Here is a 25,989-nt window from a genome sequence, read left to right as displayed (position 1 = left end):
CCATCCTCCAGGTTTTCTTCCCAAAGCCTAAGGCACCAACGGTGACCCCTGCTGGCCGAGAGAGCAAAAGCTTGCAGCACCTGGTATTCCCAGGCAGTCTCCCATGCAAGCACTAACCAGGCCTGACCCTACTTAGCTTCAGAGATCAGACACGTTCAGGGTGGTGTGGCCGCAGGCGAAAGTAATAGCACCTGACTCGCTACTTGAAGCTGTGTGTGGCTGGGGTTCCGTGCCCCCCGAGCTTGACTGAAGTATCGTTCGTGTGCAACTCTTTGGAAAGGAGCTGCTTTCCAAATTGCATTGCGTACCTGGATGTTGGCGAATGTGCTCCCTTGTGTTGGCTTGTCCCGCACTGGAGGAGAACAAACAAACTGCTCGGAGGAGCACAAGGCAAGTCTTCACAAGACAAAAACCTCCAGTGCACACGTCAAACAGTGAATGGCTGTACCTCTATTGTATCCGTGCTCAATTTGGGTGGGCAAAACGAGAAAACGAGCGCACCGTTTCCTACACATCTGCAGTCACCAATGCACATTCGCAGCATTTCCCGGGACGCAATTTGGCCTCATTTGCATAACACCAGACCGGCAGATCGCTACGCAAGCTCGCTTCGTGCACCTGCCATACACCGAACAAACACCGGAGCCTTTTCAGCAATTTCCAAAAAACGGGCCTGCTCGCCTGCCCACAAGGCTCCATCTCTTACCCGCTCTCCAGAGCCTGCTGTCTTCTGTGCTGTTCTCTCGGCACCGCTGCAGCGCACACAACTCCTGTAGCGCGGGGAGAAAGTTTCCACGCTCCGCCGCAGGGAAGGCTCGCTCCGTGCGCACACGTCCTTTCAATGCCAGTTCAACAAGTGCTCCGCATTAGCAGCGTCGGGGCTCCGGCGTGTCGCACCACACCTCGCACAGCCCCCTCCTTGAATGTCTCGCGCTGGGCATGCCCCGCTCTTCTCCACCTCATCTTATCGCGTGTGACCACCGACAATGGCCACAATGCCGGGGAATGGCACCTGTAAAGTGTTAATTGGGGCACAGGAACAGCCCATCTCGTCTCGGGGGCCGGCTTCAAAGACAATACAGCAAACACAGCGGGGCGGGGGAAGTAGACGACACGACACATGCCGGTACATTCAGCTCCGGTGGGAACGAGTCATTTGTCGGTGTTAGTGTTCCCCTTTACCAATCAGTCAGGGTCTCCTCCTAATCCCCGTCTCATATGTAACAATCAATGACGAGGCCCCCCTGTCCCGCGATATTGTATTTGTCTCCTGGCCGCTGGCTGGCGCCGTGAGATTTAGTACTCGCGCAAGAGACCGGGGGCAGAGCGCCCCCCACAAAGTGTGCGCTCCAGGTTCCCTCTCGGGGCTCTGCAACACAGCGGAAAGGCAGCGAGAAGGAGCCTCTTGCTCTGACGCCGCAAGCCACAAGAGGGCGGAGTCGCCGCGCACCCGGCCGACGTGTTGGACTGGTGTGCTTTATGTGCTGAAATAAACACGCGACAGCCCAGAAATGTTTTCAGAGTGCTGTGCACTGGAGGTTTTTGTCTTGTGAAGACTTGCCTTGTGCTCCTCCGTGCAGTTTGTTTGTTCTCCTCCAGTGCAGGACAAGCCAACACAAGGGAACACATTCGCCAACATCCAGGTACGCAATGCAATTTGGAAAGAGGCTCCTTTCCAAAGAGTTGCACACGAACGATCCTTCAGTCCAACTCGGGGGGCACAGAGCCCCAGCCACACACAGCTTCAAGTAGCGAGTTAGGCGCCATGGCTTTCGCTTGCGGCCACACCACCCTGAATGTGCCCAATCTCGTCTGATCTTGGAAGTTAAGCAGGGTTGGGCCTGGTTAATACTGGGATGGGAGACTTCCTGGGAATACCAGGTGCTGCAAGCTCTTGCTCTCTCGGCCAGCAGGGGTCGCCGTTGGTGCCGTAGGCTTTGGGAGGAAAACCTGGAGGATGGAAAGGTGATCTATAGCCTCATCTCTAGAGATGTTTTGTTGCTATGGCATGTGTGTGACCCATATAAAAAAAAAAAAAGTTTGTAAAACGAATATCGAAGCTGCCTCTAAATCTGCAAATGAAGATGAGTCGATAAACCACTTGTTTATCGTATAACTATACATATATTCATTTATTACTGATTTAATTCATTGAACACGGATACAATAGAGGTACAGCCATTCACTGTTTGACATGTCTGCACTGGTACAGAACCTAGCAATCAGAAAACGGGTGAAACTGTCTTGAGAATTAGCATACAGTACCGAGGCCCCCATGACCAAATAAAGGCTAACCTCGATAATCAGCCTAAATAATGCAGACAACAGCAAAACGACTGACTTTGAAAAGGGAATGAATGTCTGGAAGGAGTAGTGTAACCAGCTTGAAATGCTTCTCCGGACCTCTAACTAAAAGAAACCGAGAACCAGCAGTGGCATCTACTCCTTTCGAACTGGGATCCTATCGCAGCACGTGGTGTCGTAACTCTTCCGTATCCGATATTGGACCAAGCACATCAGGGGAGAGCGCGAACGCAGTCCCCCACTACCAGAAATAATGCAGTCGAGATTCCCACATTTGGGGAATTCGCAGGGGTCAGCACAGCCGGAGTGCAATGGCCGAGCCTCGCCCTGGGTGAATCGATTTTTTAAGAACTTTATTTTCTTTTCACAAAAAAATACAGGACATCACAAATTAGAAAGCTTTACATTAATATACATACTTAAAACAGTATATATGATCACATCTCATTACATTTTGACACGGTACCAGTTACATAGCAACAATTTCTTTTTTTCTGGTGTAAATCACATTCTTTACTTAAACATGATAATGTTTTTCACAGTTTCTTGAGATATTGACCTATGCTCTCTATTTCCCACAGATTTTCTGCTTCCTCCCTCCTTTCTCTCCACAGATCTCTGAGGTAATAGTTCTCTCGGGTGATGAACAGGGCCAGGCTACCTGCTGCCTTGACTGAGACCTTGATGCCTTGGAACAGCCCCATGTTCCTCACTCTCCACAGGGCGTCTTTCCCACTGTTCACCACGGCCCAGATCCTGTCAAACAAGTCAGGAGGAAGTTTGACAGGAGAGATGCCTTTGTAGCGGCAATGCTTGTTAATAAGACAGAATTAAGCGGTGGTATGCTGTCCTAAATGAGGCCCCATCTCACCTTCCATCTCTGTGGTGCAGCCACAGAGAAAGTATTCATGCAGGCTGATTTAAGATGTTTTCTTTTGATAAGGGAGAGCTCCCAGATGGGGATGCACTTAGCTAAGCCTGGCTATCATGATCAATGGTCATCCATTGGCGCCTATCTGTCTAGGGAGTGCCAAATGGACATCTGGACTGCATTCCTAAGTGTCAAGAGTAAGTGACTCATATCTCACCTTGATCAACCAATCAGGGACTGGCAGGGCGTGGTAATACCACGTGGGTCTCCAATGCCCGCCAAACTCTCAACCAATCAGCACACATCTGTGTCTTGGTCAAAAAGTGAGCGCAAGCTCAGATCGGGGCTCTCCTTGGCCATTGTCGCACATCCTCAGAGACAATCATGTGACAACTCCTGTTGTCTGCAAAGGGACTTGGACTTTGTTATAAGCGCAAGGCCGAGGATCCCGTACGTACTCAGAATTCAGAAAGCTTTTAAGCGCAGGAGGCGCCCTATCCCCGCTCGCTCGCTCATTCCCCTGTTCACACGTGCAGTGCAGCTTGTCCTTCTGTTTATTTGTCAGCTTTGGCGAGACACGGGTGCTTGTGTATTAGCGTGAGCGTTTTTTATTCTGATCATGAACAGTTTAACAAGTCCGCAAAGGATCGAGGAAAGGTTTATCGCCAGCTGAAAAGAGACACAGCGCTTCGGCTGTGGAGACTTGTTCGGCTGGCGTTCGGAGAGTCGCGTTTTTCAGAATTGTATTGAGATCGTTTTCCACAGAGCTCAGATGTCAAAGCACAGCAGCAGCTCTCCACAGCGATCCTCTATAGCGCCCTTTCTCCTGCAGCTCCGTCCTCATTGGAAGGAAGCAAGAGTGAAAGGCTGAAGTGAAATAGAGCGGGGACGAAGGCAGTGAAGAGAGAGAACGTGGGAAGAAGAGAAAAACGCAAGGGAAAAAAAGCAGCGTCGTAAAAGAGGTGACGGAGCTGTCCTCTCAATAAGAAGGGTGCCAGCGAGCCTTGCTCTCGCTTACGGCCACACCCCCTTGAGCACGCCTGATCTCGTCTGATCTCGGAAGCTAAACAGGGATGGGCCTGGTTAGTACTTGGATGGGAGACCGCCTGGGAATACCAGGTGCTGTAAGCTTTTAAGCGCAGGAGGCGCCCTATCCCCGCTCGCTCGCTCATTCCCCTGTTCACACGTGCAGTGCGGCTTGTCCGTCTGTTTATTTGTCAGCTTTGGCGAGACACGGGTGCTTGTGTATTAGCGTGAGCGTTTTTTATTCTGATCAGGAACAGTTTTACAAGTCCGCAAAGGATCGAGGAAAGGTTTATCGCCAGCTGAAAAGAGACACAGCGCTTCGGCTGTGGAGACTTGTTCGGCTGGCGTTCGGAGAGTCGCGTTTTTCAGAATTGTATTGAGATCGTTTTCCACAGGGCTCAGATGTCAAAGCACAGCAGCAGCTCTCCACAGCGATCCTCTATAGCGCCCTTTCTCCCGCAGCTCCGTCCTCATTGGAAGGAAGCAAGAGTGAAAGGCTGAAGTGAAATAGAGCGGGGACGAAGGCAGTGAAGAGAGAGAACGTGGGAAGAAGAGAAAAACGCAAGGGAAAAAAAGCAGCGTCGTAAAAGAGGTGACGGAGCTGTCCTCTCAATAAGAAGGGTGCCAGCGAGCCTTGCTCTCGCTTACGGCCACACCCCCTTGAGCACGCCTGATCTCGTCTGATCTCGGAAGCTAAACAGGGATGGGCCTGGTTAGTACTTGGATGGGAGACCGTCTGGGAATACCAGGTGCTGTAAGCTTTTAAGCGCAGGAGGCGCCCTATCCCCGCTCGCTCGCTCATTCCCCTGTTCACACGTGCAGTGCGGCTTGTCCGTCTGTTTATTTGTCAGCTTTGGCGAGACACGGGTGCTTGTGTATTAGCGTAAGCTTTTTTTATTCTGATCAGGAACAGTTTTACAAGTCCGCAAAGGATCGAGGAAAGGTTTATCGCCAGCTGAAAAGAGACACAGCGCTTCGGCTGTGGAGACTTGTTCGGCTGGCGTTCGGAGAGTCGCGTTTTTCAGAATTGTATTGAGATCGTTTTCCACAGAGCTCAGATGTCAAAGCACAGCAGCAGCTCTCCACAGCGATCCTCTATAGCGCCCTTTCTCCCGCAGCTCCGTCCTCATTGGAAGGAAGCAAGAGTGAAAGGCTGAAGTGAAATAGAGCGGGGACGAAGGCAGTGAAGAGAGAGAACGTGGGAAGAAGAGAAAAACGCAAGGGAAAAAAAGCAGCGTCGTAAAAGAGGTGACGGAGCTGTCCTCTCAATAAGAAGGGTGCCAGCGAGCCTTGCTCTCGCTTACGGCCACACCCCCTTGAGCACGCCTGATCTCGTCTGATTTCGGAAGCTAAACAGGGATGGGCCTGGTTAGTACTTGGATGGGAGACCGCCTGGGAATACCAGGTGCTGTAAGCTTTTAAGCGCAGGAGGCGCCCTATCCCCGCTCGCTCGCTCATTCCCCTGTTCACACGTGCAGTGCGGCTTGTCCGTCTGTTTATTTGTCAGCTTTGGCGAGACACGGGTGCTTGTGTATTAGCGTGAGCGTTTTTTATTCTGATCAGGAACAGTTTTACAAGTCCGCAAAGGATCGAGGAAAGGTTTATCGCCAGCTGAAAATAGACAGCGCTTCGGCTGTGGAGACTTGTTCGGCTGGCGTTCGGAGAGTCGCGTTTTTCAGAATTGTATTGAGATCATTTTCCACAGAGCTCAGATGTCAAAGCACAGCAGCAGCTCTCCACAGCGATCCTCTATAGCGCCCTTTCTCCCGCAGCTCCGTCCTCATTGGAAGGAAGCAAGAGTGAAAGGCTGAAGTGAAATACAGATGCAGCCATTCAAAATGAGCGTTAAAAACCCGCGGTTCAGTAACCGTAGGGCACCGCGGTAAGTGATTGGCTGGCCAAAATGACCGACAGGGGCACTCGTGGTGCATTGGTTGGTAGTGAAAAGATTTAATCATTTAATGTCTTTACTGTGCACGTTTCAATCCACTTAGTTTTGAATATTTATATGGAATTTTACCACTAAAGGGAACTTTTAGTAGCTGAGCATATAAAGAAGAGGAGCATAACGCATCTGAAGGTCATAAACGATATTAATTTAGGAACATAAACATTACTGTATGTACATAAACTGTACTGTGTATGGCTGGTCTTGATAGTTTAAAGAAAAAATACACACCAGTCTTCCATTTCTCCCTAAACATTTTAAGCATGAAAGTTTTATGAAACGATACCCAAATAAGTGATTGCTGTATAGAATGAATTTTAATTTTTAAAAATTATTTAACACAAAAATTAAGCTGTTTACATCTTCCGCCTGAGAACAGTCACCCGTTGCTACCCAACGCAGAAACACAGCCACTAACTAGCAAAGAGAGGACATTAGCTAGCCAATATGATAAAGAAATAAATGATTATTTTGTTTATTTCTTTTGCACATTTATTTGAAGATTTCCATCGATTGTACAAGCACTTGGAAACTGTCCAATCCCTAGTTCATCAAGCATTTACCGGTCTGGCGCCGGTCTATGTCTTCTAGGATATAATGCCAGCGAACTCTTGTTTTTATGTCCACTATAACTACGCTGGGCAAACGTTCCAAGGTCAAATTCTTCCAGCACGGGGGTACCTTTAAAGCGGAGACGACGGCACCGAAATTTTTTGGCGTGCCTTCTCTTTAAAGCCCTGGCCAAATATGAAGACAGTACGTACAGTTATAATTCAAACGGAATTAAAAACTACACATCCCAGTTACCATGGTGGTGCTTGTGATCATTGCGTTTAACCAACGAAACAGGGCGAAAAATCAGTCACATGACTTTGGGGCAGAGTTTCAAAAGCTTAACCTATCAGCAACAAAGCGAAATTTACACGATAGGCTACCTCAAACTGTCAGTTACACGACTGTGTATGTCGCTTAAGCCACTCCTATTTGGCATTTTAGTTATGGAGGCGAGAAGACGCCCCCCCCCTCTCTGGGTGTCTGATTTGCCGCCATCTTTAACTGTTCGGTGTCTGAATCGGAGTAGCTACGCATACGAAATAAAGTTAATCCCAACTACAAAACATATATTTTTGTGGTAGGAGGGCGCAAAACATCAGTATTTACTGCTATTAATTACTGTACGTTTTATAGTTGAAATCTGAGCCTAGATATAAAGTTAGATATAAAGTTAAAATCTCGACAAAGCAATGTAGGAAATACAGAGAAAATAAATCCTTTCTGACATCTAAAATCAATTTCGATCAAGGTCTCTAAAACGAACAAGAAAAAGAGGATTTTCGGAGGGCAATTACGCTGTGTTTATATAGAATAACTGATTTATGAGCAATCTAATTTCTTGTTCGTTTAAAACAGTGAAATGTCAGCTGCAAAAGATCGCACCAGAAACAGCACTCTCTCTGCCTGTCATAGACGTTCAAGAAAGGCTGAATGAAGTCATGTCAAGTACAATAATTCGGTGATCAATAATAACAGTTGTAGGACAGTATATAAGGAGGATAAGGATTTTGAAGTTGACTCGAAATCTGATAGGTAACCATTGCAAGGACTTGAAAACAGGTATAATGCATCCCTGATAGGATTCTTGCTGTCATATTCTGAACATATTGAAGATTGCTCAGTGTGGATTTAATTTCCCCAGTGAACAGGATGTGCATTTATTAATTCTAGAAAAAAAGCCTTTCTTGATTTCTCTAGTTCTTAGTTTCTCTAGTTCCCTTTAAAATAAACTATTATTCCACAATGCAGAGAATTACATGGCCAGTATTTACACATGATATTTGTGATTTAAAGAAATTAACACAAGCAGCTTTTGGAGATTTAAGTGTTGGCTGAGTTATTGCAGGATAAAAGACTAGAGATGTTGGCAAGAAGAAGATAATTTGGGGAAAGCTGAGGAATACACTTATAACAAGAACACTTCCTAATGGGGTTAGGCATACTTTTGATGAAGATGATGAAGTTAACAGACTATATGTTTACATAGATACTGAAATAAGGATTGTATTTTAGATAATGTGTAGTTGCTGGCATTGAACTGTGTGTTGGATGCACATGAATTAAAGGAATGGGCAAACATAGCTGATGCAGATCCACAGAGCCAGCATATTAAGATGTTTATAATTAGAGGCAATTTGTTTAAATAACTAGGTATGGATACTGATGTGCAAGAGAAGTGGAAAGGCTGTTTCCTTAAGCCAGCACTATGAGATATTTTATTCTCAGTGAGATGCTGCCATTTCATAGTGGGTTTCTAACACTGTGTATAGTTCCATCCACACAGTGCCTTTACTTCCATCCATTTCTAATCTCTTTATCCAGTACAGAGGATTTGGAGCCTATCCCAGTAAGCAACGGACACAAGGCAGAATACACCCTGGACATAGCGCCAGTCCATCACAGGACAGACAGACACAAACACACACACACCAGGGCCAATTTTCCCATAAACCAATTAACTTACCAGTATGTTTTGGAGTGCGAGAGGGAGTCATATCACACATATGGAGAAAAACCATGTGACCCAGAGAGAACATGTAAACCCCACACACACAGGATGGCAGGAATTGAACCTAGGACCCCAGTGCTGCAAGATAGCAATGCTAACCACTTTGCCACCATTATAAATGGATGGATATCTTAGTTATCTTTTTAGTTCACAGGTTTGCATGCATAATTTAATTTTGAAAGCCACTGAGACATCAGGTACAACTGTTGTATTTATGAAAAAGAAACAAAACAAAAAACATACTAACAACTGTGCCATCCTACTCCTTAGTTAATACATTTTATTATTCATAAACAGTTAACATTGTTAGCAAAATATTTTGAATTATATTTAACCCTATTTTTTCTTTAGTTTTGTATTTAACTTATTATATGATAGTCAGACTTAATGTATATTTGAACAATGAAAATATATTTTTACAAGATGCGGGGGAAAGTGCAACAGCTTATTACAGTGCTAAATTCTTATATTATTGATTGCTAATAGTTTATGCTAACACCTAACTTTCTTAATTAGATGTTTTTAAAACAGTGAACTAAGTGTAACATACTATTCAGAAATACAATCGAAAATAGTTTTGTGGTGTTTGTATGGATGAAACGTTTCTAAAATGTATAACGTAACAAAATTAATGTAATGTCATTAGACAGAACAACACGTTTCTGGTTTGTTTTAATTAGCTAGTATTAGTTAGTAGTTAGTAGTTTTAATTTAATTAGTATTGCAATTCGCACTGATTCCCTTGTGAAGATATGGACTTAAGAATATTCGTGCATGGTCAAAAAAATGGCATTAAGCACTTAAAATTAATATGGTTAATAATAGTAAACTGTAACGTGCTGTAACAAGATCGGTTAAACTGCGAAGAAAATGCTTTCAGAGAAAATGTTTCAGGTGTGAAGAACATAGATCTCAAATGCAATTTCAACAAAAACCTGTTCCCACACACCCTGCCCCCACTACCATTAGAATATACACAAAGCACTGAAATCTTTCGAGCTAATGATCAGGTGACCCGAGAGAGAGAGAGAGAAACACCAAGGGGTGCGGAACCAGGGAACTATTTACGTGGAAAACGGGCGATCTCCCCAGACTGTCCGCCCGTTTCACTGTTACCTAGCTACCTCTTTATTTAGAACTCACTAACACTGATTTTTAGTTTAGAAGGATTCAAGTAGGGTTTTAGATGAAAGGCAGCGACCTTAATCAAGCCCAAATCATAATTGAACCCATTCAGAGCCTACATTACATTTTAGCATTTCATTCTGAGCAGAAGACCCTCACACCTGAAGAAGGCTTGCATTTTCTCTCTTCTCTTTTAAGCATGTGTACAATGTGTAATACAATTACAATGTGTAATTACAATGCTGTAATACAATTTGAATCGTATGAGGGTGGGGGGGGGAGGGGGAGGTGTCTTTCGCTGGAAATCTCGCCTGCTTCTACTTTACAAGTCCCTCTCTGCCGGAGTGCTGGCTGTGACGAATTAAACCGGTTTCACAGGTTTCAATCACAGACCATGTGACATGGGAGTCAGGAAACTAACACACAGCGTCACCGGATTTGATAACGCTATAAAAACGCTATAAAATAATGTGACTAGGCACAGAACAAGTTTACAGCACAGTACAATAATAAATGCTGACCATGACTTTAGAAGCATAAATTGCCTTACACTCAATTTAAACACAAGCTGTCTTTAGCCCTCTAAGCTGGTTCATACAGAAATGTAGAGATCCAGGCTCAGAACACACAGCTTCATTAGCGAATACATATGCAGGACAACTAGAGAAGACGTTTTACAGAGGATGGATTTTTAGAAACATCCCATCAGTGACATCACTGAAGTCAACTCCTAGGTACTGTAACTGTCGTGTGGATAGTTTCACAAGAATCAGACAAAGGTTTAAGCATCGCTTGTTCTAGATAAAACTGCGAAAAAAAAACCAACAACCCATAATGTACTTCTTTGCGGGTCTGTTTGCCCAAATCATATATTCACAATGTGAAATCTAGAAAATAATATTACGTAACCAAAATCCGGAATATGGAAACAGAACCTGTGTAATTGTTGATAGATGATGTACTCGTAACATTTTTACAAGACAAACTACAACATTTAAAAAATGACTTGTATGTACTTGATATCTCTAATCAATCCACGGCGACATTGTTAAAGCAGAGTCCCAGTAAAATGAAACTAAAACGCCCTGGGCATACCGTTTCGCGCTTCATATTAGTTGCTCAAAAGTAATTTGACCGTATGAAATGCATAATATAAACCTAGAAACATATACGTGAGCAGTATTTACGTACTGTAGTATCGGTGTTAAGACATACCTCTCAAATACTGTAAATCAAGTTAAAAATATCTCAAGACCGATTCTGGTCATAATGAAACCATGTTTCGTGTATGTTTTCTTTAAAGTACCGAGACCAGCCATATAATGTATGTTTATGTTCCAAAATTAATATCGTTTATGGCCTTCACACGCGTTGCAGTATGCTCCTATTCTTTTTATGCTCAGCTACTAAGATTTCCCTTCAGTGGTAAAATTAGATATGAATATTCAATACTTAAACGGGCACAGTTAAGACATTAAATATACATATACATACTGTATACAGTACAGTTTTCATACAGTAATATGTTTATGTTCCTAAATCAATCTCTTTTATGAGCATGTGAAAGGCATGGTGAATCGATTCTCAAAAATTACTGTACTTTGCATGATTGGAAACAAATGCGTGATTGCAAAATGCTGTGGTGTTACTTTTACAAAGACGGTCAATGAAAAAAAGAATGTTAACCAGGGCAATACTTTGAGTTTACACTTACAGCTTGTCCAAGGTCATTCATTATTAATACTATTAGTAATATCTTCGTTAAAGACTTTGATGGCCACAGCTCAAACATGAGAGGTTGAGCTTTATTAGCTCCACCTTGCCAAAATTCCGGATACTATTATTTTGCTTGTCATATTATAGGAGAATTTACGGTAACTAGCGGTATTTACCGGTAACTTGCGGTAGACTGCGTACAGCGTACCGGAAAATAATGCGGTATCGCCCACGCATTTTGAATGGCTGCATCTGTATGTCCCCCAGCTCGGAGCCCATTGGGCCTGCTGGTGTGACCAGAGCTGCAGCGTCGCCATGCTGGTGGGGGTCAGTTCGGCTTTTCTGTTGGAATGAACAGGGGGGTTACATGATGGTGCTGTCTGTGGTCTGGCTGTCCTGCTGCTCTGGATGAGGGGTGCGTAGTGTGGTGCAGGTTCTTGTCCCATCCTGCTCTTGGTCCAGGTTGGAGGGTTGCACCGATTCTGAGTCTTGTTAGCTGGTATGGATGGGTTTGGGGGTGTTGATACCAGAGTGGTCCGGGGGGGGTGCAGGTGTCTCGGGGGCATTCTTGTTTTTCTGTGAGTTCAGGTTGATTCTGTTGGTTTTGCCACGAATCTCCCTCACGCAGGCAAGTGCTCCCGCATTCCTACGAGCTCTCCCCGTACCAAACGTGCACGTGTCAATCATTCCTCTGCTTAAACCCTCATCTGCCCCCCGGTCATTGCTCACGATTGAGATTCTCTCCAGGAGCTTACGTACTAACTACACCTTTGCCTTACTACGACTTCTCCCCTGGACCTCGACCCCGCTTTCCGACTACAGCTTTAGCCACTCGATTTTGTACCTTCGCCTGTTTTACGCTTTCTCGGATCCTGACCCCAGCCTGTCTCTTCGTTTACGCCTCTGCCTTCTGAATCCACACCGACGCAACTTCTACGCCTTCCCGGACTCCGACCCCTGCCAGTCCCTCGACTACACTTTCGCCTGTCGATTCTGTGCCTACGCCTGTGCTACATGTGGAAGACCGAGTCAAAAGGTGAGGACAGTGACTATGCGTGGGAAAGGTTTTCTGTTCGCACCTAAGATCCCTGTCTTAGGTGCAAACTAAAGCCTGTGATTCCTCACACCCATTCAACCAGAGAAAATTGAAACAGATTGTAGGATGCCAAATGGCACCCCCCTGTCCTGTTTGTTTGACTTCTGACACTGCACCTTTCCCTGTATGTTCCTTTGATATGATAAAGTATTGCCTACTTTTAATGTTTAAAAAAGGAAAGTATAACTTCAGTCCAGTGAGCATGTCTTGAGTGCTAGGGGAAACCCTTTCTCTGTGATATGCTCCCCTTCAGCTGATTGTATTAAAGATCTCTGTTGACAATCTCCCAACCTGAGTGAAGACTGAGTTTTCTTCGACATCCGCCTTCCCGGACTCGGACCCCTGCCTGTTTACTCCGACTAGGCCTGCGTCTCGCGCCAACCCTACCAAGGGCACCGCATTGGATCCCTATCCTCAGCAGTCAGCCCCTGCGTGACAGGTTCTGAGTGTCTTGGTTACATCCGTTTGTGTGTATAGATGAAAAAGCTATTGAAGAGCACCCCGACACCCCCCACCCATCTCGGTGGAAGTTGCCATGTTCAAAAAATCCTAAAAAGATAATTAAAGTTTCACACAACAAAGCATGACTGTGAAAGGTCAGGAGGCCTGCCTAATGGTGGTGCTGGCCCCACTAGCACCTCTTCCAGCAGCAACCTTAGTTTTTCCCAGGAGGTCTCCCATCCAGGTACTGACCAGGCTCACACCTGCTTCAGTACTGAAGGCTGCTGATTATGGCCAGCAGCCATATCACCCTGCAACTCACAACTGGCAACCCACTGAAGCTAAGCAGGTGGGAGCCTGGTCAGTACCTGGATGGTAGACCTCCTGGGAAAAACTAAGGTTCCTGCGGGAAGAGGTGCTAGTGGGGCCAGCAGGGGGCGCTCACCCTGCGGTCCATGTGGGTCCTAATGCCCCAGTATAGTGACGGGGACACTATACTGTAAACAGGCACCTTCCTTCGAATGAGATGTAAAACTGAGGTCCTGACTCTCTGTGGTCATTACAAATCCCATGGCGTTTCTTGTTAAGAGTAGGGGTGTAACCCCGGCGTCCTGGCCAAATTTCCCCATTGGCCCTTACTAATCATGGCCTCCTAATAATCCCCCTCTTTGAATTGGCTACATTTCTCTTCTCTCCTCCTCACTGATAGTGGTGAGTGTTCTGGCGCACTATGGCTGCCGTCGCATCATCCAGGTGGATGCTGCACATTGGTGGTGGTGGAGGGGAGTCCCCATTACCTGTAAAGTGCTTTGAGTGGACTGTCCAGAAAAGCGCTATATAAGTGTAAGCAATTATTATTATTATTATTAATGAGCACAACACTTGATTACAGTAAAAAAATCATTAAAAAATAAAGAAATGTTCCACAACTCAAAGCAAGGTTGTATAAGGTTAGGGGAGCTGTCTGGTGTGTAAAACACCTGGTTGCAGCACTGTGGCTGTTGTGCTTGAAGAGCTATTGACTCGTGAATACCACCCCCCTATCCCCATGTACCGGCTGTCTAATGGTGCCATATTGAAAAAATCATTACAAAATAAATAAAGGGGCCACAGCCACAGCAAGGTTGTATAAGGTTAGGGGGCCTGTCTGGTGTGTAAAACATATGGTTTCAGCAGTGTGGCTGTTGTATTTGAATTGCTATTGAGCCATGAAGAAGACCCACCTATCCCACTGTATTACCTGTAGTGTTACCTTCAGAAAATCATAAAAAAATAAAGAAAGGGGTCACAGCCAAAGCAAGGTTGTATAAGATTAGGGGGCGTGTCTGGTGTGTAAAACATATGGTTTCAGCAGTGTGGCTGTTGTATTTGAATTGCTATTGTAGCGGCAATGCTTGTTAATAAGACAGAATTAAGCGTTGGTATGCTGTCCTAAATGAGGCCCCATCTCACTCTCCATCTCTGTGGTGCAGCTGCAGAGAAAGTATTCATGCAGGCTGATTTAAGATGTTTTCTTTTGATAAGGAACAAGCTCCCAGACGGGGATGCACTTAGCTAAGCCTGGCTATCATGATCAATGGTCATCCATTGGCGCCTATCAGTCTAGGGAGTGCCGAATGGACATCTGGACTGCATTCCTAAGTGTCAAGAGTAAGTGACTTATAGCTCATCTTGACCAACCAATCAGGGACTGGTAGGGCGTGGTAATACCACGTGGGTCTCCAATGCCCGCCAAACTCTCAACCAATCAGCACACATCTGGGTCTTGGTCAAAAAGGGAGCGCAAGCTCAGATCGGGGCTCTCCTTGGCCATTTTCGCGCATCCTCAGAGACAATCACGTGACAACTGCTGTTGTCTGCAAAAGGACTTGGACTTTGTTCTAAGCGCGAGGCCGAGGATCCCGTACGTACTCAGAATTCTACCAACGTGAATGCTCCGCTTGATCAACGGCAGCCTACAGTTGGACCCTCGTCGACAAGCTGAATAGCTTATTCAGAAGCAGCGCTGGACCGGGAACGAACCAGCTTCTTCCCAGGCAAAAGAGTGACTTGTGAGGACTCGCGGTCACACTCTGTGCATAGAGACTTTCTACTAGCCAGCCGGACTGCTGGTAGATCCCCTCGGAGCAACGACTGCCCTGCGCGCCGCAGTCAGATTTCTCCGCCCGTCCTACTCCGAGCTGCACCTTGACTGGTTGGCCGGTAGCCAGAGAACGCCGACACAACGCCCATTGGACAACCGCTGCAACAGAGGCTGCAACAGAGCCTGTCAGCTGGTTTGGTGTTCGTGGCGGGAGATTCCAAATCCATACACAGTGGATAAGTAAACCCCATGTTCTACATTGCGTCATTCAATTATACCTCAACACAAGTTTTTATCAATTTAATTCATGAGTAATGTATTTACTTCCGAGTTTAGAGTTTAGAGTAACAGTGGGTAATAACACTGATTAGCGATTTGATAACTGAACGATATATATTGACATATATTCTCTGTTGTGTATCTCTTTGTGTTTGCATCTCTTCGAGATTACATACCTTGTATATTGATAACCCTCACAGTAAGGTCTGCCGCTCGTATCCAGGCAGACTAGTATATCTTTGGTGCACAATTTATATTAATAAATGTATCTCGTGTATTGAACCCGTGTGTGTGCGTTGTTAGTTGTTCTGACGGTTGATTTTCTAAAAGCTACAACGAACAACCTCCTGATTACTGTTACAATTAATAATTGTCTCAGTAAACCCATCAAACCACTACACTATTGAGCCATGAAGAAGACCTACCTGTCCCATTGTATTACCTGTAGTGTTACTTTCAGAAAATCATAAAAAAAATAAAGAAAGAGGCCACAGCCACAGCAAGGTTGTATGAGGTTAGGGGCCCTGTCTGGTGCGTAAAATATATGGTTTCAGCAGTGTGGCTGTTGTATTTTAATTACTATTGAGCCATGAAAAAGACCCACCTATCCCAGTGTATACCTGTAGTGTTATCTTCAGAAAATCATAAAAAATAAAGGTTCCACAACCCAAAACAAAGCTGGGAAATGTCAGAAGACCTGCTTAGTGTGCAAAACACTTACTTGCAGCATTGTGGGTACTGTGATTTAAATGCTATTGGTTTGTGAACAGAATACCCCTATCCCAGTGCATTGTGCCATATTAAATAAAAGCACGAGAAAAAGAGATTCAGAACGCAAAGTTGTGTCAGTGTTCTGTGTAAAAAATCGGTTTGAACATCATGGGAGCTGTTTTTAATGAGCTGCTGAGTAAAGAATATTTTAATCTTCCTGCTGTCAGTAGTATTGTCAATATAGTTGACCCTTACCTGAATGAAAACAGGGCGTAATTGAAGGGTTTCAGAAATCAAACATAGCTTTATTCCTGTGCTTACAGTCTGGGTAATTGGAGACTGCACTGTTCTGCTTCCTAAGGTCATATATGGGTTTTTCGCACGAAGCCGTATCGAACAGTATTTTTCGCGTTGTGAACGTGTGCACACAGCGGTCCTCCGGGTTCCAGTAAGTGCGTAATTACGCATCGATGAAAAACCGGAGGTTTAAAAAAAGATAATTAGCCCACTGATAGTTTGATGTAGAGGCTGTGGAAATATCCACAAGTCTTGGTCTTTAAAATGCATTTGGTTTGACGGCGTTCTGTGCTTCCATTGGGAAGATATGGACAAAAGAATATTCGTGCTTGGTAAAAAAAATGTCATAAAAACGAAAAAGTAAAGGCTGAGAAAGCATTCACAATGTATTTTATACACAAAGGAAGTATTCTCGCAACTCTAAGAGGTTTCGTGGTTTAATTTTTTTTAATTGTTGAATCATATTTAAATGTTAAACAACTGAAGAGTATATTTCTGTAGACCAGGATGGCCGAGTGGTTAAGGCGTTGGACTTAAGATCCACTGGACAAATGTCCACGTGGGTTCAATCTCCACTCCTGGTAGTGTTGTAATAAGTTTTAAGTGACAGAACACTTTGATGTTTTACACTCTATTTAAATATGAATTTACTAAATTTCAGTTCAGTTCTCTTCACTCCCACTCCCTGGCATAACTGAGCTCTCACTATCGCATACTGAAGGCTTTACATGCATTAGCTGTATGCGATAGTGAGAGCTCAGTTATGAGTTCCCAATAAAGATGGAATCAAACAGTTTGTTCTGTCTCTCATGGTGATCCTCTTCTCGATCCAAATGAAATGTTTAATATGATGCCTCGAGAAAAAAAAAGGAGTGAATTTCCGCCTGTAATGATTGACGCCCCATCAAACATTTTGTAACATCCCCGGAAGATTATACAGTAGAATCCTGGTTTGTGGCTCAAATTCAAGGTAAACAAGACTAAGGAAACGAGTTGGAAACTTGATGTCGAACTGGAATTTAAGTACCCGGAACATTTCACTACATTGGGCAATATGTGCCAGAGAGGAGCGTTTTAAATCCTTTCGATAGCTCAGTTGGTAGCGCGGTTGACTGTATTAGAAACAGTTAGGAATCCTTAAGTCGCAGTTTTGACTCCAGCTCGAAGAAAGGTGCTTTTGTGAACTTTAATCAAATAGTTAAAATAGCGAATCTTTTTCACTCAGACGTTGATCAAAAGCTCAATAAACGATGAAGCAGAGGCTCTTGTTCCGAATTCAGCTAACATCTGGTTGTCTTGTTTTGGCAAATATCTTATCTTTGAATTAAGGGACTACACTGTCTGATTTGTAATTCAAAAGTAGATACAAATGTCACTGTTTTCAAAGGATAGGTACTTAATTGGCTTTATGATTTGGTATTGATTTTGTATCATTATATTATTACGTTTGTGCTTTCTGTGTTTTTCTATCGTATTGTGAACTTATTTTTTAAACAAATCCTTACAAAGGCAAACACAGCACACATCTGTTTATACCAGCGGTGAATTGTACATTTTTATTAAGTACAATCTACTGTATTTTTAGAAAAAAATGGCATACTGTGCACGATATGTTGCAGAAACACAGCCTGATATTTTCATAATTATTATTTTAATCATTTGACAAGTATGAGGTCCCGGATCCAAATCTTCAGTTCTGATTTTTTTAAAGTGATATCTTCTCTTCCTCTCGTGGAAATCACAAGATGTGAGCAAATGTTTTTTATTATTTTTTTTTCACGTTGCGATCCAAAGAGCCTCAGACGCACAGTCTGACAGTAACCAAACCAGAATGGATTCTGCTGGGAGCCGGACTGAGCTCATTCTCACTCCCTGTGCTGAAAACAGAATTATCTCTTCCCCGAACATCGTCTACAGCTGCTAGATATTGCTCTGTGTCCTACTGCTCCAGCAATTCCTTTGACCAAAGACAGATCACTTGTGCGCTTTTAAACTTCTTGCCGCTACAGGCTCTTTGATGGCTCATGCTGATTGTCCTGTGGATCCAAAAGAAAATATTAAAGCTGATACTGATATTTTCGATTGTAATTTGCATCTAGCTACAACGTCCCTGGAAAAGATAATTTATTAGTTGCGTGCAATCGGAATCTTTTACTTTACGTATGGTAGTGGAAATAGTTTTAAAAATGTTTTCTAAAGAAGATTGTATTGCCAGGACCTGGCTCAGCGCTCAGTAGCGATGACGCTGTTGATATAGATGGAGTAGAAATGTAAGATGAATTGATGATCTAAGCTAAAATAGCCCTAACACGCCTCCTGTAACAGTGTTTGTATCCATAGCAAGTAATATTCTTTTTCAAACCTGAACGTTGCTTTTGCATTAAGTGTTATGTAACCATTAGCGGTTTCTGTAGCTTCTGAAGAGCGCACTTTTCCAAACTGAAGCCTACAGATGCAGCCATTCAAAATGCGCGGTAAAAACCTGCGGTACGGTAACCTACCCACAAGCCACCGCGGGGCACCAGAGGGTACCGCAGGGCAAGTGATTGGCTGGCCAAAATGACCGACAGGGGCACTCGTGGTGCATTGGTTGGTAGTGCAAAGATTTAATCATTTAATGTCTTTACTGTGCACATTTTAATCCGCTTAGTTTTGAATATTTATATGGATTTTACCACTAAAGGGAAATTTTAGTAGCTGAGCATAAAAAGAAGAGGAGCATAATGCATCTGAAGGTCATAAACGATATTAATTTAGGAACATAAACATTACTGTATGTATGTAAACTGTACTGTGTATGGCTGGTCTTGGTAGTTTAAAGAAAAAATACACACCAGTCTTCCATTTCTCCCTAAACATCTTAAGCATGAAAGTTTTATGAAATGGTACCCAAATATGTGATTGCTGTATAGAATGAATTTTAATTTTTAAAAATTATTTAACACGAACATTAAGCTGTTTACATCTTCCGCCTGAGAACAGTCACCCGTTGCTACCCAACGCAGAAACACAGCCACTAACTAGCAAAGAGAGGACATTAGCTAGCCAATATGATAAAGAATTAAATGATTATTTTGTTTATTTCTTTTGCACATTTATTTGAATATTTCCATCGATTGTACAAGCACTTGGAAACTGTCCAATCCCTAGTTCATCAGGCATTTTACCGGTCTGGCGCCGGTCTGTGTCTTCCAGGATATAATGCCAGCGAACTCTTGTTTTTATGTCCACTATAACAGACAATCTCCTTTGCTTTTAACCGAGCGTTTAATAATTTCCTAAAATGAAAATGATTTACTTTATTTCACTCACAGGATCAATAAAAGTATCTATCATCTGTCTAAACTATGGGACAGAATTCTGGGGTCTCCCCATACCAGAGATTATGGTAGGGCTTCAGAATGGTGATTGGCTGACACCATCTGACACCCCTCTGATTGGAGAAAAAAAGACGTGCTGGTTTGCTATACATACTGTACCAGGAAGAGGATTTCTTTCTATTCAAAACATGTATTTTAAAAGTTTAAGAAGTAAAAACCTTACAGCGTTCACAGATTTCTAAACTGATCAGGATCGTTATCTTTGTCTTATGCATAATAATGTTCAGCAAATTAATAATAAACTTTATTTTATATAGCTTTTTAAACGAATAAGTAATTAGATTGCTCATAAACCTAATCACTTGCTTTTTCTTTTTATTTAGGCTCAGATTTCAACTATAGACCGTATTATTAATAACCATAATAACAACCAACCAACAAAAACAACCATATAAACATAATACCAACCAAAAACATAGATAACAACCACAATACAAAATCAAATAATCAAACCATTTTACTCTCGCAAAGTCCTCCAATTATCATAATCCCGCCCCTTATGCAAAACCAAACCTTCCTCCCATCCCAGTTTATCCTGTTTATCATAAACAAAATCCACCTCAATTTTCAACATGAAGCATTACACAAAATCAATACCTCAACACTCTATACTCAACAACGATAATTCACAAACAGCCAGAACATGTAACTACACATTCCCAAACAGACCTAATTTCCATAGCCCCGCCCTTTATGCAAAACCAACATCCCTCCCCTGTTCTCTCACTCCCCTGGTGGTTGTAATTGTTTTTATTTTCAAATAAATTTTAGCAAAGTCATGTATTTTAAAAATCTTAAGATTTTTATATTTATGTCTTTATTTAGTGGTTTCATTAGTGACAAAGGCTAAACTTTCTTGGAAAAATGTCTTTTATGTAAACCATGTTTGCTATTAATTCATTCAGGGCTAAAATATGTTCATTGTCTTCTAATGAAAAAGGGTTCCTTTCGCCGTAGTCGGGAGCCTAGCCTTTAACTAGTAAGTACTGTATTTACTGGGTTTTTGAGGGGGGGGGGGGTGTCTTTCGCTGGAAATCTCGCCTCCTACTTTGAAAATACCCGTGAAACCGGTTCAATTCGTCACAGCCAGCACTCCTGCAGAGAGTTGGGTTGTACTTGCAGTGTATACAGTACACGCGTTATGCTCTTCGTTAATGTCTGTGAAGTTTTATTTAATCTCTGAGCCATACTGATTCTTCTGGAAGCCAGTTTCCGCCAGGGAGTAAAAAAAAAACACACTATGGTATTCTCTCCAATGCAGTGCAGTTAAAAACATACCTCTGATGCTGCTCCTAAATGAATATCGTTTATGACCATCAGAAGCTTTATGCTCCTTTTCTTTTTTCCAGTGGATTGAACAGGGAGAGGCATTTCATGATGTACTTTTCACTGATGAAACAACAGTGGCTCTGGAACAGTTTTCAACCAAGTCGTTTTATAAAAAGGGGAGATATGTACACGTTACTGAAGCTAAAAGTTTAGCCTTTGTCACTAATGTAACCACTAAATAAAGACATATAGAAATCCCTACGTTACAGACTGTGTATGGCTGGTATTGGTAGTTTAAAGAAAAAATACACACCAGTATTCCACTTTCTCCCTAAACATTTTAAGCATCAGAGTCTTACATGTGGTTATTTCGAAAACGTTTGTACGTGCTCCTTCTTACCATGTTACTGTTTACTGTTACTGACCATATTAAGTTTAAGTGCCTGTGGGCACTCTTCCTGTCCGTGGGGGGTGGACCGTCTTTCATTAGAAGGTTAGTCTGTTCTACTCTGAGAATGTAGAGGGGGTGGAAAGTGCCCGCTGTCATTTAATTAGTATTAAAATCTTAGTTATCTTTCTAGTTCACAGGTTTGCATGCATAATTTAATTTTGAAAGCCACTGAGACATCAGGTACTACTGTTGTATTTATGAAAAAGAAACAAAACAAAAAACATACTAACAACTGTGCCATCCTACTCCTTAGTTAATACATTTTATTATTCATAAACAGTTAACATTGTTAGCAAAATATTTTGAATTATATTTAACCCCATTTTTTCTTTAGTTTTGTATTTAACTTATTATATGATAGTCAGACTTAATGTATATTAATGTATATTTGAACAATGAAAATATATTTTTACAAGATTTTACATTAAGCACTTAAAATTAATATGGTTAATAATAGTAAACTGTAACATGCTGTAACAAGATCGGTTAAACTGCGAAGAAAATCCTTTCAGAGAAAATGTTTCAGGTGTGAAGAACATAGATCTCCAATGCAATTTCAACCAAACCTGTTCCCACACACCCTGCCCCCACTACCATTAGAATATACACAAACATTTTAGCGTTTCATTCTGAGCAGAAGACCCTCACACCTGAAGAGTGCTGGCTGTGACGAATTAAACCGGTTTTACAGGTTTCAATCACAGACCATGTGACATGGGACTCAGTAAAGTAACACACAGCGCCACTGGATTTGATAATACTGTACCTAACCAAAATCCGCAATATGGAAACAGAACCTGTGTAATTGTTGATAGATGATGTACTCGTTGAAATAACTCATTTCTAAATACCTTTTTCACTGTTAACATCTTGTAGCAACTTTGCGACAAAATATACACTCTGACAGTTCATCCTGCTACCAACATTAAATAAAACAAATCTTAAGATTTCTATATTTATGTCTTTATTTAGTGGTTTCATTCGAAGCTTACAATGTTTAGGGAGAAATGGAATACTGGTGTGTATTTTTTTCTTTAAAGTACCGAGACCAGCTATATACTGTATGTTTATGTTAAGATTTCCCTTCAGTGGTAAAATTAGATATGAATATTCAATACTTAAACGGGCACAGTTAAGACATTAAATATACATATACATATTGTATACAGTACAGTTTGCATACGGTAATATGTTTATGTTACGCGATTAAAAAATAAATAAATAAAACTGAAAGGTCCAGCACCAGCTGGATTTGAACACACAACCTACCAGTTGGTAGTCACACACCTAGACCAGTAGGCTACAAGACAGCTCACATAAGCAGCCAGGCGAAACAGCCCTACACAGCCCTGCCGCAGTACACGGATATAATCATACCGTTATTAAATTCTTGAGATACGCGATTCCATATTATATTCCCTTTTAATCAAATTCTAAAAGTATGCTTGTTGACTCCGGTATCACGTTAGTTAAAGACTTCGAAGCTTACAATGTTTAGGGAGAAATGGAATACTGGTGTGTATTTTTTTCTTTTCATGATAGGTGTCGCATTTTAAATCATTTTCGTAGTTAGAAATTATGAAACGCCCTGTTAAAAGCAAGGAAGTTTTTATGCCCGTTGAAGTAAAACAAAATGCCTGACAAAGTATGGCTTGGACAGATTCCAAGTGCTTGTACAAATGTGCTAAAGAAATTATACTTTGAGTATACAGCTTGTCCAAAGTCATCCATTATTAATACTATTAGTAATATCTTCAGTAAAGGCTTTGATGCATAAATATTTCTGATAAAGGTAGGTTGTGTACTTTTGTCCAACTGAGCAATCTTGCTTTCATAAAATATACCAACATTTTAATGACTGATGATTAACATGCTGTAATACACAGTTCAAAATTAAAGGCTCAAATGCTGTACATGAGAGGTTAAGCTCCCCCTGGCGGTTTTACAAGGCGACGCCGGATAGTTATGCGTGATGCCCCGGTGGGTGTGTCGCGGTATGCCGCAAAATACCTCACCCATTTTGAATAGCTGCATCTGTATAGATCACCTTTCCATCCTCCAGGTTTTCCTCCCAAAGCCTACGGTACCAACGTCAACCCCTGCTGGCTGAGAGAGCAGAAGCTTGCAGCACCTGGTAATCCCAGAAAGTCTCCCATCCAAGTACTAACCAGGCCCAACCCTGCTTAGCTTCCAAGATCAGACAAGATCAGGCACGTTCAGGGTGGTGTAGCCGCAAGCGAAAGCCATGGCGCCTGACTCGCTACTTGAAGCTGTGTGTGGCTGGGGCTCCGTGCCCCCCGAGCGGGACTGAAGGATCGTTCGTGTGCAACTCTTTGGAAAGGAGCTTCTTTCCAAATCGCATTGCGTACCTGGATGTTGGCGAATGTGCTCCCTTGTGTTGGCTTGTCCCGCACTGGAGGAGAACAAACAAACTGCTCGGAGGAGCACAAGGCAAGTCTTCACAAGACAAAAACCTCCAGTGCACAGCACTCTGAAAACATTTCTGGGCTGTCGCGTGTTTATTTCAGCACATAAAGCGCACCAGTCCAACACGTCGGACGGGCGCGCGGCGCCTCCGCCCTCTTGTGGCCTTGCACCATCAGAGCAAGAGACTCCTTCTCGCTGCCTTTCCGCTGTATGCAGAGCCCCGAGAGGGAACCTGGAGCGCACACTTTGTGGGGGGCGGGGGACCGCGTTCGCGCTCTGCCCCCGGTCTCTTGCGTGAGAACTATATCTCACGGCGCCAACCAGCGGCCAGGAGACAAGTACAATATCGCGGGACAGGGGGGCCTCGTCATTGATTGTTACATATGAGACGGGGATTAGGAGGAGACCCCGACTGATTGGTAAAGGGGAACACTAACACCAGAGTGACACCCCCGGCGTCTCTTTTTGAGAGACGCCCTGGGATTTCTTAATGGCCAAGGAGGGTCGGGACCTCGGTATTACGCCTCCCCCGAAGGACGGCGCCTGTTTGTGCAGCAGAGTGTCGCCATCAGGATGCTGGGGCATAAGAAAGCCAATCAGACCGCAGGGTGAGCGCTCCCTACTGGTCCCAGTCACACCTCTTGCAGGAGCAGCAGCAACCTGAGCTTTTCCGGGGGGAATCTCCCATCCGGGTGCCGGCTAGGCTCACACCTGCTGGGCTGCCGTGGGTGAGCCCAGTCGAGAGTCGCAGGGTGAGATCTAGTCACCGGGGAGAAACGATACAAGCAAAGGATTACTCGGCTCCCTGCACTTGAAAAGAAAATAACAAATGACTCGTTCCCGCGGGAGCTGAATGTACCTGCATGTTGTAGTGGTTTGATGGGTTTACTGAGACAATTATTAATTGTAGCAGTAATCACGAGGTTGTTCGTTGGGGCTTTTAGAAAATCAATCGTCAGAACAACTAACAACGCACACACACGGGTTCAATACACGGGATACATTTATTAATATAAACTGTGCACCAAACATATATTAGTCTGCCTGGATACGAGCGGCAGACCTTACTGTGAGGGTTATCAATATACAAGGTATATAATCTCGAAGAGATTCAAACACAAAGAGATACACAACAGAGAATATATGTCAATATATATCGTTCGGTTACCAAATCGCTAATCAGTGTTATTACCCACTGTTACTCTAAACTCAGAAGTAAATACATTACTCATGGATTAAATTGATAACAACTTGTGTTGAGGTACAATTGAATTCTCAAGACGCAATGTAGAACATGGGGTTTACTTATCCACTGTGTTTGGATTTGGAATTTCCCGGCACGAACACCAAACCAGCTGACAGGCTGATCATGATAGCCAGGCTTAGCCAATTGCATCCCCGTCTGGGAGCTTGTTTCTTATCAAAAGAAAACATCTTAAATCAGCCTGCATGAATTCTTTCTCTGTGGCTGCACCACAGAGATGGAGGGTGAGATGGGGCCTCCTTTAGGAGCATACCAACGCTTAATTATGTCTTATTAACAAGCATTGACGCTACAACGTCTATGACAGGCAGAGACAGTGCTGTTTCTGGTGCGATCTTTTGCAGCTGACATTTCACTGTTTTAAACGAACAAGAAATTAGATTGCTCATAAATCACTTATCCTATATAAACACAGCGTAATTGCCCTCCGAAAATCCTCTTTTTCTTGTTCGTTTTAGAGACCTTGATCGAAACTGATTTTAGATGTCAGAAAGGATTTCTTTTCTCTGTATTTCCTACATTGCTTTGTCGAGATTTTAACTTTACATTTAGGCTCAGATTTCAACTATAAATCGTACACTAATTAATAGCAGTAATTACTGATGTTTTGCTCCCTCTTACCACAAAAATATATGTTTTGTAGCTGGGATGAACTTTATTTCGTATGCATAGCTACTACCATTCGGACACGAAGCGGTTAAAGATGGCGGCAAATCAGACACCCAGAGAGGGGGGGGG

The 25,989-nt window shown here is 43.1% G+C and overlaps 5 non-coding genes and 2 pseudogenes across 5 annotated transcripts; 5 read left to right on the top strand and 2 right to left on the bottom strand.

The window, feature by feature from the left end:
- The first annotated feature begins 1,774 nt into the window (after nt 1–1,774).
- On the top strand, nt 1,775–1,893 carry LOC148669558 (5S ribosomal RNA). The gene has a single exon (XR_015938720.1). It is a non-coding gene; the product is annotated as a 5S ribosomal RNA (ribosomal RNA).
- Nucleotides 1,894–2,517: 624 nt separating this feature from the next.
- LOC148669557 (U1 spliceosomal RNA) lies at nt 2,518–2,682 on the bottom strand. Its single transcript, XR_015937690.1, has one exon. It is a non-coding gene; the product is annotated as a U1 spliceosomal RNA (small nuclear RNA).
- A 1,505-nt stretch (nt 2,683–4,187) lies between these two features.
- LOC148669556 (5S ribosomal RNA) lies at nt 4,188–4,306 on the top strand. The gene has a single exon (XR_015937718.1). It is a non-coding gene; the product is annotated as a 5S ribosomal RNA (ribosomal RNA).
- Nucleotides 4,307–4,843: 537 nt separating this feature from the next.
- LOC148669555 (5S ribosomal RNA) lies at nt 4,844–4,962 on the top strand. The gene has a single exon (XR_015938096.1). It is a non-coding gene; the product is annotated as a 5S ribosomal RNA (ribosomal RNA).
- Nucleotides 4,963–5,499: 537 nt separating this feature from the next.
- LOC148669554 (5S ribosomal RNA) lies at nt 5,500–5,618 on the top strand (annotated as a pseudogene).
- An 11,343-nt stretch (nt 5,619–16,961) lies between these two features.
- On the top strand, nt 16,962–17,044 carry trnal-uaa (transfer RNA leucine (anticodon UAA)). Its single transcript has one exon. It is a non-coding gene; the product is annotated as a tRNA-Leu (tRNA).
- A 6,635-nt stretch (nt 17,045–23,679) lies between these two features.
- LOC148669552 (5S ribosomal RNA) lies at nt 23,680–23,798 on the bottom strand (annotated as a pseudogene).
- Nucleotides 23,799–25,989: the final 2,191 nt, after the last annotated feature.

This window comes from Lepisosteus platostomus, chromosome 5 (assembly GCF_059453375.1).
Source record: "Lepisosteus platostomus isolate fLepPlt1 chromosome 5, fLepPlt1.hap1, whole genome shotgun sequence".
Taxonomy (NCBI): domain Eukaryota; kingdom Metazoa; phylum Chordata; class Actinopteri; order Semionotiformes; family Lepisosteidae; genus Lepisosteus; species Lepisosteus platostomus.
This window is presented reverse-complemented; position numbering and strand designations above follow the sequence as displayed.